This window comes from Copidosoma floridanum, unplaced genomic scaffold, assembly GCF_036245765.1.
Source record: "Copidosoma floridanum isolate Cflo_tuat_1 unplaced genomic scaffold, Cflo_Japanese_pri ptg000006l, whole genome shotgun sequence".
Taxonomy (NCBI): Eukaryota; Metazoa; Arthropoda; class Insecta; order Hymenoptera; family Encyrtidae; genus Copidosoma; species Copidosoma floridanum.
The window spans coordinates 26,636,769-26,648,905 of record NW_028321883.1 but is presented as its reverse complement, the minus strand read 5'-3'; the positions used below and the strand labels follow the sequence as shown (position 1 = coordinate 26,648,905).

The 12,137-nt window shown below is 47.2% G+C and overlaps 1 pseudogene; it reads right to left on the bottom strand.

Annotated features, from left to right (window-relative positions):
• Positions 1 to 9,216: 9,216 nt before the first annotated feature.
• LOC106647097 (alpha-glucosidase pseudogene) lies at positions 9,217 to 10,968 on the bottom strand (annotated as a pseudogene).
• Positions 10,969 to 12,137: the final 1,169 nt, after the last annotated feature.

The window sequence follows — 12,137 nt, the reverse complement described above, 5'->3', positions numbered from 1 at the left end:
GTTAATAACAAAACTTTGTCACTTGTATGGGCAGTGAAAGTGCCGGTGCATGGTTAGACCACTGGGTGAGATCGCCTCGCGGCGATAGCAAAAGGCCGCGATCGCCTACAGGAGTGCATTATAATGGCACGCGGCGTCGAATTGTCATTGTCTCTTCTAAACGGGGGGGAGGGGGGTCATTTTTTCGTGCACCCAGTTTATGTACATAAGGTATACAGAGCGCGTGCCCCTCCTGTCGATTATCGGAGCGAAATTTTTAGATAGCGACCCCAAAACCTTGTGTAATTATTGCTGCAATTAAGATTAGACCACCCCGGAGTTGATGTTTATTCGTCATCGTGTCAACGGGTGAAAGAGGAAAGGGGAAAAAAGAAAAAGAATGGCCACTGCTGTTGGTGGTGATATAACGTGCGGAGATTTTTCGAAAAACAAAATAAAACCAAATAAAAAAATACCCCGCCAACATCGACAGGGTAAAATTCTGATCTGCGATAAAGCAGCTCTTGCTTGCGCGCGCGTGTCTCATTCAAAAGTCATTTCTCGGGTATATCTATGAGGTGGTACTTTTTTCCCTTACAATTAAAAACCACGGCGAGCGCGTGCCGAGTCTATATATATATATACGTTAACACGCGAAAGATCGGCAAGCGCGATTAAAACAACTTTTCCGTGGCTTTCGCTTGATTTCAGTCGCGGGCAATAACAATCGGCCGTTCATTACCGCTATCTTAATTATCCGCGTACGCACCGACTGCTCGGATGGCCCATCGGCCGACTCATCGATACACTCGCCGGTAGCTCATATAGTGTGCAATCTGCACTTGCTCCCTTGTCGAGTGTATATACGTGCCGGGGGAGAGATCGAAAGTTGCAAGTGCTGTTCTATACACAACACTGTGTACACTATGAAAGAGCCAACGATGACGGGTATAATGCGCGTGTGGGTATTATAATAGAGAATTATGGCTGCCCACAGGAGCGACGACTCAGCACTTTTCGTGGTGTACATCATCAAGATCCTATTCTCACTCATTGGATTATTTTTTCCTCACATTCGGTATTGTGTATACCAAGGGGAAGTGGAGGCGCGTTTGTAATTAGAAAAGTGCGAGATCAAAGTGTGTGGACTCGTTTAATATCACACGGCGCGGCTGCAGGTGCATTTTTGTTGATCGCATCACGCATATTATACACAGGGGAAAATTGTACACCAAGTACCCGTTGAGGACAACGGAAAAAAGGATCCACTTTATGCAAGATAAGTGTGTACACGATGTGGTAATAAATAAACGTCAGATCATTAAGTTACGGTGGTTGTACCCTCTCACAGATTCGTACCGAAAATCTCGCTAATACGGTCAATGGACGATTCTCCAATTTGTACCATCTAACCATGCGAGTAGAGAGATAACGCGAAAGTAGCGAGAACTCGGGAGTTCATCCACCTGGGCTCCTGTTCGTGATACGTAACGAAGCGAAATAAAAGAAGAAAAGCGACATCGCACCGATCTGAAATTACATCAGGCTGCACCAAACACTCCTCCCGGCATTCCGGTCAATGTCGCGGCGACCATAAATATATAAAAGCTGCAGTAGCCGGCATTGTTTCTCGCGCGAAGCGTTTTCCCACAGTCTTGTTTCGCGGAAGTGCACACAGCCGAGCAGCGCGGGCGGCTGCTACTATACCGATTCCTCGAAGGTACCGTATCGCTTCGGAAGAGGAGCTCTGCCCACGCAGTGCTCGCTTTCCCGGAAACTTTGAGAGAGCGTCTAGTTTCGATCCGGTAGCTCTTCCCCACTTTCAGGTAGCAGGTCGTTGAATAGGATGCAGATATGCCGGTTTTTCGATGCCGGTAATCGTTCCCGGTAAAACTATACCGATCTTTTTTTTTACTTTTTCTTCGCTCAATGGAAGAGTGTTATATACTCACCGGTGCAAATGACTACATCGTGGATTTACTTTTTTTTTTTTTTTTTTTCTCTCTCACCCCTACCCACCTATAAATCGGTACCAGGTTGGCGTGTCCGAAATCAATTAGTCATCGATCGAGCGCCACTGCGTATATTTTAATACGCTCCTGTATGTACAGCATCCTCTTTCTGCATCAGCTCCGGTAGTAATTAACGATGATTAAAAGCCACGACGTGGGTTATTTATTTATTCGTGCCTTTTTCTCCCGCTCTCGTGTTCTGCATATGATTAGGGGAGAGCGTGAAATTTGCCGCGAGGAGCGCGTTGAAAAGATATCCCTCCGCTTGGTGCTTCTTTTTCGAAGCTCCTCTCATCGGACACGCCACGCGAGAGAGTAAATTAGCTCCTCTAATTGCCGTCATCCTCTCGCCCGGCAAACTCTCCGGAGATCTCGATCTGAGGAAAAAAAAAAAAAAAAATACTCCTCAGCTGTCTCTCTCCTCGCAGGGCTCTTTTGTTCCGCCAAGGCTCGCAAATTTCCGTCCTTATCACCGCGCCGCCGACAGTAACAATAATTCGTTCTCGCGCGCTTTTACACGCTTGTCCTGGACGCGAAACAATCTCGACTGGCCGATCTCCAGCGCCGAGGAGCCGCTGCTTCAGCAGCAGATCGGCTCGGGCACTTTCTCGCGTGTCCTATCGGCCGTTGTCGGCAAGGGGTTTTTCGCACACGCGCGGAATACCATACGACGAGACAGGGAAAAACGTTATTTCGAGTTTCCTGCACGAGTCCGTCTGTTTATTCGTGTTCCATCTCTCGGGGGGGGGGGGGCGTTTTTACGGGGCAGACGATCGCAAGGCACCTTTTTCCGTTTGTCACTCGGAGACGATGTGCCGATTACAAGGTTCATACGTATATATATGTTACACGTGCAAAGGTCGAGGTATGTATATGTATAAATAGAGAGGGACAGGTGAAACTCGAGATGAAGCCGTCGTTGAGTTGTGTGCAAGGGGCTCGACGATAACCACACTACCGTACGGAAGACGTAACGGTGAAGATGCATGCATGCACGTGGTTATACCTCCTCCCCTTTCGACTGTATAACTTCGATGCATTGGGACGCCTCGGACCACGATTCCCACGAACCAACCGATTTTCGGGTCATGTACATATACGTACAAGCTCGTTGTATATATTTATAAAACAAAGTCAATGGCGGTGGGGCCATTTATTCCGTACTCGAGAGTGAGATGTCTCGGCTATAATAATACATACTTACCGTGTATACGTACTCCTCGCGACTTCATCCCCGGAATGGTACGTAGTCCCGCGGCTGTGCGAAACGGTAGCATAAATTAGTCTTAAATGCGCCCACCTCCCCCATCCTCCTATTGCTTTTCCGCGTCTAGGTGTATAGCAAGCCGCTGTTCGTTACACTCTGCTGATGCCTGACACGTGCGAGTGTGCGCGGGTGTATACGTAAATATATCACGTATAATGGACGCGCGTACGCGATGAAAAAAAAATATGACGCAAGGCGGGAGATAATGGTGGCGCGCGTACAAGTGAAAGACAAATCATGCGTTAATTGACGCGAATCGGTATATATACTCGAGAATGAAAGGTGAGAACAAAAATCGGTATGGGCCCGTGAACGAGAGGTGAGAACAAAACTCGACTCGTGGCGGTTTCCTTTCTCCTCCGTCGGCGTCCATCTCCTACCTACATACGAATGTCGTAAGCGTGAGTACTGCCCGACCACATTGTGAAGCGCGGCTCTCCGTCCGCGTTGCGATGAAACCGATTTCCGTATACGAGCCTCGATCGCCCTGGTGACAAAAATCATTCGCACGTTTAAGGGATCAGCTCGGTTTACTCGTACTTGCACGCCCGTGTATATGTGCACACACTCCCATGTACATATTATATGTATTTACGAGCGGTGTCACCACGCACGTGTAAACGACAAGCCCCGAGCAGCTGAATAACGACTCAAACAGCTCAATAATCAGCTCGACACCTTCGCGTGTTTGTCGCCGCTCGCGAGGGAGAAGAAAAAAATAAAGATCAGCGCACAAACGAGAGCCGCTCTCGATGCGAGGGTCATAAGGGGGAGCAAGTGCGCATACTTAGGTGTACACACCGTGCGATCGCTTGAATCAAAATATCGCGGGGCTCTTTCGCAACGGCGCGCAACATTTGCGTTTATAGGGTGTTGGTGCTCCGGTATCACCTTACCGACCTCCCTTCCTGCCTGTCCAAACGCGCGCAATCGTACACGGCAAAATATATTATACGTCACTCATACAGAGAGGATGGAGACTGACGCACGCAATAATATATTATATATACGTACCCATACGAGAGTGTGAGTATCGCAACGAGCGACAGTTTTGCAATGCCGGTTTTATTGGCCGCACGCGATCTCCGGGGCTTAAATCACGCGACACCTACTCTCCGCGCGCTCCATTGGTCTACGTAGCGATTATAATGTGTACACGCCGAGCTAAAACAATGCGCCATAAGTGTATATAGAGCGAGAGCCCTTGAAACTCATATGGAGCTTTTTTTCCCTCTGCATTGTAGTTTATATCACCAGGACGAGATCTCACTCCAGCGAAGGGCGTTTTTTCGACCAAAACGGAGTTTCCACAGCCAATCGATCTTTTTCCTCCATCCCCGTTTGGTATACCCATAATCTAGAGCTGCGATCGCACGAGTATAGCTTTATCGGTTACCCCGTGCGCCCGAGCGCACGTATAAATGCTTACACCGATTTTCCAATTAACATCGAGTGTGCATATACATATATACACAAACCGCACCGACTTGATTTCCCTGTACGTGCACGTGTCTTCGGTCCGGTTAATAATATATACTTTCCATACGTAACTTGCAGTCTTACACACGGGTGTATCGAATTTGTACCGCGGGCTCTTTTTTTTGGCCGATGTCGCGCGCCGGCGCTGCCGATAAGGACCAGCGCGAAAAGTTGGATAAAACCGCGCTCGCGGGGTATATTTAATGAGCTCGGCCAACTATCGCTCGCGAAAACTTTGTCCAAATTGGGTTTCCCCGGCACTGGTCGTTTTTTTTTTTTTTTTTTTTTTTTCTCGAAAAACGTAAGGGTCGACTCGCCGCCAAAGCCCGCGCTTGACGTTTCTGTCGGAAGAATTTTAATATACATCAAGCGACTTTAGTCGCTCACACGTGTGCGGGCTTTGAGGACTTGATACGCGACCAAGACATTTTACAGTATACATATACGCAGGAAGAGAGAGAGAGAGAGAGAAAAAAAGGAGTCGGGATAGTTATCGGTGCTTGCGAATAAATGTTTTTGCGCAATCGGTGTGTGTATAAGGCGCTGGAGAGATATGACCAAGTGACGAGAATCGACACGACGCGCGTCGGGGGAACGAATAAAGTCATAAATTCGCCTCCCCGCGCGGTGCGTGTGTGTATATATTCTAATCATTGCTGTATACAGAGAGTTGGCCTCTCTGCGTCGCTTGCAAAATTTGCATTGTATATACCTGCGTCGTGCGCACAATTTTCTCTTTCGGTGTAATTACTCTCTTGGCGATCGGTCGAAGATACGCGCCACGGGCATACATACGTGTATAGGCATCTTTTCCCCGGGTGTACACGTTTCGAGTGTCGTCATGTTTCGAGGGACGAGAAGATGAGCTTGACTTGGGGGGCTTCGGGACACACACACACACATATGTCACATTGTTTTTAAACGATACGCGCGCGCGCGACGGGCAATTTACGTAATTGTTTCTCGATTGGCCACAAGATAAATTGACGCTAACCAGGTAGGCATATATATACAGTTTTTGTCGATCGAGGGGGCAAATAGTTTTATTTTTCATCTTTTCTTTTGCAAAAATTGAATACCAAACGCGAGTACATACACTTCTTTTATTACGGGCACGTTTTTCTACAGATGCGCACAACAATACGATATACCTATAATATTATACTCGCACAATACACATCACATGTACATTATATCAGCGGCGTGACACACTCGATCTTCGCATGGTGCACCTTTGGCGCAATAACCGTAAACACACACGGAAACGCGTGATGTCTCTGATGGTTTTATCGGCTCTCGGTGCGCGCACAAAATAACTATGCAAACTTTCGCAATGAAAAAGAGAAAAGATGAAAACAACGCACGCTATATACCTGCTGCCTGAAAACGACATGTTATAAACACACAATATACACGTGCTTTATTACCGTACACGTTGATCGCTGCAGATGCATCTTCGCGCGCTCACGACACGATATTATTATTTGCACAAACACTACTGTATATTGCACATGTATGATTTGGGCACGTGAAAAGAGATGTAACCCATTTACAGCGTATACAATGTTGTGTTATTCACAAGTGTAAACAATATGTACGTCGAGACGCGACAAAAAAAAAAAAAAAGTAATAAAAGTATGTACGGGTAAGGGCGGAAGTTGATGGGACAATGCCATGTAAAAATATATGCGTGTTTCCTTGCGAAAGACAAGCTGTACGCCCACTTTGTGATACACATTACAGCACGCGTACCTATACCCGAGAAAAGGGAAAGGGAGAGTATGCGTTTGGCGAATGCAGGGCACTTGCGATTTGTTAGTGTATATATATACCGATTCACGCCCACGCATTCTATATGTCATAGTGGTGGTGTTGGAGTATACCTTATAAGGGTAAGTCGGCTCGTTGTCTTCCCATCAGCGAGTGCCCGTGTCATGCCAGCGGCATTTTCTCGAGCGTCGGAGAAGAAAAGCTCGATGAATGCGACGCCGATGGGGAGAGACCGGCGATTTTTCGTTGACTCATCAATCGGGACGACTTTCTCTTTGCCGCCATGTGTGTAAACCCATTATACATCCAATGATCCATTCGCTGCGTGATGCGTATTATACATGTATATACATCTACAAAAGGAAAATTGGTTTGCCTCGGAGTGGTGGCACAACGGCGATCATCCGTAAAGGGACACTCTCTCTCTACCTTGTCATCCGAGGATGGTATGTGATTGTCACCGCGGTATACCTCAAAATCACACCCACGTTATTTCCAGCCGATGCGATACCGATCTCTATACATATGAAACGCTGATGTTGTATCTCTCGGCCAGTACAATGTAGGGACCCGGGGTTGTTACACTTGTATATCGCGCACTTACCGATCCATCATCCTTTCCCCGGACCGCTCGAACCGATCCATCAACCGATTCAAAATTTTCCTCTCTCCCGGGAAACACATGGCAACGGACGAACCAGAGATAAGTCGAGCTTTCCACTCGTGCAGTGCCGAGGGACACTGTCCGCTCCCCCATTGGCCGCCCCACGTTCGATAGGTATATAATAGAAACAACGTGGATCGCATCAAAGTCATTGTGTAATATACCTATGGATGGTGAAACGTCTCGAACATGGCGGTCCCATCAGTGCGCTGCACACGCAGCCTCGGTAAACAACTGTCTTCTCTCTCCCCCTCCCGCCCGACAGAAAGTTCCGGCTGCTATCGCGTCAGATATACATATACGCGTCGGCTCTCGGTGCTATCTCTCCCTCGCGTGGAAACAGCGCCAACGTCGGACAAGTCGGGTTTACCAAACGAGGAACCTGCAGCAGCAGCCGGGGTCGGGAAATGTCACTGCAGCACGTACAAAGGTCGGCCGGGCAGCGCTCGAGATAAGGGGGCATGATGGCCGTGCCCCACTGACTCACGGGGGAATTTATCGCGCCTGACGTCGGAGATTCCCTCAGACGGCATGGCCGTGCGCTCTACAAGGAGGGCTACAGAGGGTTACATTGCGTAATCGTATGCGTAAACCTCGTGCTTTTTTTTTTTTTTTTTTTTTTTTTATATAATATGTGCTCGCTCGGCCCGAATAATATGAGTCCAGTTTCGAAATTCACGGTTAAAAAATTGTATCAGCCCCGAGAGCTTGGACAAAATGACGGTAATTTTTACAATTGCGTTGTTTTAATACGAGGAAAAAAAATCACTCGCCCCATACGTAGAGTTATAAATAAAAAGAAAAAAAAGGAATCCATATAGGTTTATGGAACAAAGGTGTCTGTTGCATCAATGGGCATGAGGTCACTTGGGTAAGTGTACGAGGAGGCGTATGTTCTTGTGTGAATGGGAATCATGTATTTTTCATGCAAACTCTCGAGAAAGAGAGCAAGAGAGATAGGCCGAGAATGTGGGAGTGACGGACAGCGGCGGTCGGATGGTATGGAGTACACGAGCTCGGGGGAGATAACGAAAGTGTAACAACTGCGGGTGATCGATTTGTTTTTTTTTTTTTTTTTTTCTACGCGCGCCCGCCACCACCTGGATCCGACGTGTATAAATTATTTTTTTGCATTTCCATTGCAACGACAACCACGCACGTCTCGAGAGGCGGGAAAAAAAAAAAAAAAAAAAGATACACGCGTACGAGAAGTGGCGAAACGGCACGTATGCGCGACACTCGCGGTGCGTTTTATTAATTTCTCTTCATTGATTGCGACTCGGAGTTAATTAAAGGAGTGAAGGAAAAAAAAAAAAAGGAAAAATGGTCACTCGCATCGAAAACAACTTTTCCCGCACCTCGTGCTGTGCCAGCGTGTATACTCGTGTCGCGCGAAATTCCGAAGCACCAGATATAGGTACTTTCGATATTAGATACGATAATGATCGTCGCTGTGTGTCAAGGCAGAGTCCAACCCCCCTCGCGAGGCCACTGACTGTATGTGGGGGCTGCGGAGCTTGCGAAATAAATATCCTTTTCGTACTACTCGTCGCGCGACCGATTTTGTAACACTGGTTTTTCTGGTTCTGATAACTTTTTTTTCGTTTTTTTTTTTTTTTTTTTTTACTTTTGTATCATCACGTCCGTAACTACGATACGACGATTTTGCATGCCAGAATATACCCGAAATACGAGCTGGCCCTTGAACTCGGGGCAAATAATCAGAAGACTTGTGCCATAATCGAATTGACCAATCTCGTCTTTGGAGCGAATTTATCCTCTGGACGAAGTACAAGTTGAGCAAACGGTTATTATCGAATCTCGTGTAATATGAAAAAAAAAAAAATAATGGGTATGCGTATCACACAAAATTATCGACCATCGTGCACATTATATACGTATGAAAAAAAAAAAAAAAAAAAAAAGATGTACGACACAACGCACAAAGTGTTAAGTATGAAAAAATTTTTTATTTAATTTTATTGAACTCTTGGTGGTAAGTACGTAATACAATTTATATGATACAATCTTAAAGAGACAGCGTTTTAATTATCAAGGTTAAACAATTTGCTTTCACTTTCGCTAAGAATGACGGACGCGGCGCCGGGAAGAAGCAGCCGCGACGTGTTGACGACTCGGCCGCTCCTCAGTCCCGATTTGACACTCGCCGCGTAAATGACCATTTCGCGGGACAAGGCTTTGCCACCGCCAATCTGTTTGAGGGCATTGATCGTCACATCGGCGTAGCCGAAATTAATAAACAAAACTATCGGCTTGTGGCCCCCCAATTTTCGAACCACCACTAAAACATTGTCGCCGATCACCGAAACTTTGGTCCTCCCCCTGGTGATGATCGGGTGCTTCTTCAGCTTCCCCAAGGCCTTGAACACCTTGAAGTGCGAGACCTCAGCCCTCTTCTCCGCCTCCAGGTTCAGCGTCTTGTAGTTCTCGTTGACCGGCAGCCACGTCTTCGGGTTCGTCGAGAAGCCCGCGCTCACCGTGTCGTCCCACTGGTAAGGCGTCCTCTCCGGGTCCCGGGACTTGAGCTGGTACTTGTCGGGGCCCGCGTTGCACCCGGCCGGATCGACCGTCTCCTCGTACGTGAAGTACCGGTCCTCCATGCCGATCTCGTCCCCGTTGTAGACCATCGCCATCCCGGGCAGGACGATCGACAGCATCGACAGCTGGTCGGCTCTATTGCGATTGAACCCGAACCTCGAGGCGACCCTGTGCACGTCGTGGTTGCCCACTATCCAGTTGGCCATTTTACCCTTCGGCATACTGTCCAGCCACGTCTGGATGTTCTCCTTGAAGTCCTTGGCGCTCGAGTGGTTGAACAGGTTGTGGAAGAACCCAAAGTTCATGGGCTCGGTGTCGTAGTCGTAGTACTTCATGACAAAGTTCAGCTTGGAGCCGACCTCCATCAGCAAAAACTTCTTGTCCTGGCCCTTTCTCCTCGAGTAATGGTCCATCATCGTTTTCCACGAGCGCACCACTTCGTAATCCTCGTCGAGGTCCCTGGTGTACACGTGCACGTAGTAATCGTAAAAGTTCGAGGGCACGTCCTTGCCGGATCTCGGCTCGTCCCTTAGCTGCGTGTCCTCGAACAGGTGGGCTATCGCGTCCACGCGGAACCCGTCCACCCCACGGTCCAGCCAGAACTTGATGATGTTCTTCATTTCCTGTTGCACGGCCGGGTTGCGGTAGTTCAGATCCGGCTGGGACTTGATGAACTGGTGCAAGTAATACTGGCCGCGTTTGTCGTTCCACTCCCACATGGAACCGGTGAACGTCTGTAGCCAATTGTTGGGCGGCACCCTCGTGCCGTTTTTCAACATCGTGCCATTGGTCCATATGTAGTACTCGTCGTAGGGCTTGACGCGGTTGACGCTCTTTTTGAACCACGGGTGCTCGTCGGAGCTGTGGTTCGGCACGAGGTCCATCACGATTCGCAGCCCGATTTTTTTCGCCTTGGCGATGAGCCTGTCAAAGTCCTCCAGAGTCCCGTACAAGCTATTCACGTCCGTAAAGTTCGAGATGTCGTAGCCAAAGTCCTTGAGCGGACTGGGGTAGATGGGGGAGAGCCAGGCGACATCGGCGACCTCGCGGATGTGCTCGAGTTTGCTGATTATCCCGGGCAGGTCCCCCACGCCGTCCCCGTCGCTGTCCTTGAAGCTGTGCGGGTACACTTGATAGATAATACTGTTCTTCCACCATAGCGGCAGGGGCTTTTTCACGGGGTGGGCTGTTGCGAGTAGGGCCGTGAACGCAAGGCACGACGCGAGCGAGCTCCACATCTTCTTCGCGACTGTTCGGTCATTCCATGTGGCCAGAGATACTTGTACGCGTTATCTGGAAAGACCCGGAGAGATTATTGTGACTTTTTGCACTCATCGCTTCGTTATTGACGCGCTGTACGAGCGAAGGCTCTAAAAAAGGAAAAGAGAAAGTTGAGTAATCCGTCAAGCGGTATCTTCGACTTTTGTGATAACCACGGGAGTAAAACGTGATTTCCTTCTCCTATACATGGGAGCTGCCCCTCTTATGATCGAGCTCGAATTCATTCACTTATTTTTCTTATCGACTTGGGCTTCGGTAGAATACTAAACCTTTCCCCCCCCCCCCCATACGTCTTAAACTAATGTGTGACATTTATGTAATGGGTAACAACACTCGACGACATTTGTACGGACATTCTTGTAAATTTGTTGAAATTACCATCCGCGCACGTTGCTTGGGATTCCTCCAACTTTTTGGTCGAGTTAAAACTTGTGGGTAGAAAAAATGTATCGTTAGAGTCAGTAAGACAACTGGTCTGCTCGAATGACCCAAATCTTAATTTATCTCTATAGAGTCTTTGCGTCGTTTGTTACTTACGATGTTTAATAGCCAAGTGGAACATTAAGGAAAAGAATAGTTATCGCGTGACTTCCTTACTCTTACATTTGTCTTCTAAAATTTTTGTTGTTCAGAATTCATGTTTGGCCTTTTAGCAATACAGAAAAAAATTGACGGTAAATGCAATGAATACATTGTATATATATACATATAATGATAACCAGGTAGTTGACCCATATGAGATTTTGTTGACTTGGGGAGAACAAAAATACCCAGTAAATTACGAGACAAACGATTACGCAAATGCAATGACGTGAATAAAAAGTTGTCCTTGAACGGAAAAGAAGCTTATACGAGACTTCGGAATATTGATACAGATGCTGAAGCAGATAAATTGTACAGATTATTGACAGAGTCGTAGCTTGTCACGTGTAATGTAGCTAGAAGAAGATTATGTAACAGAAATATAGAAAAAAAGTCAATCCATTGCTAAGTTGGGATAAGGTAAACCTTTAAAAAATGGTGTTGAAGCTCTGGATTTTTTTCAGAAACTTCATTTGAAGTATAAAGGTATAATTGTTTTACTTGTATCCATCGAAACACAAGAATCGACAATTTTATCATTGGA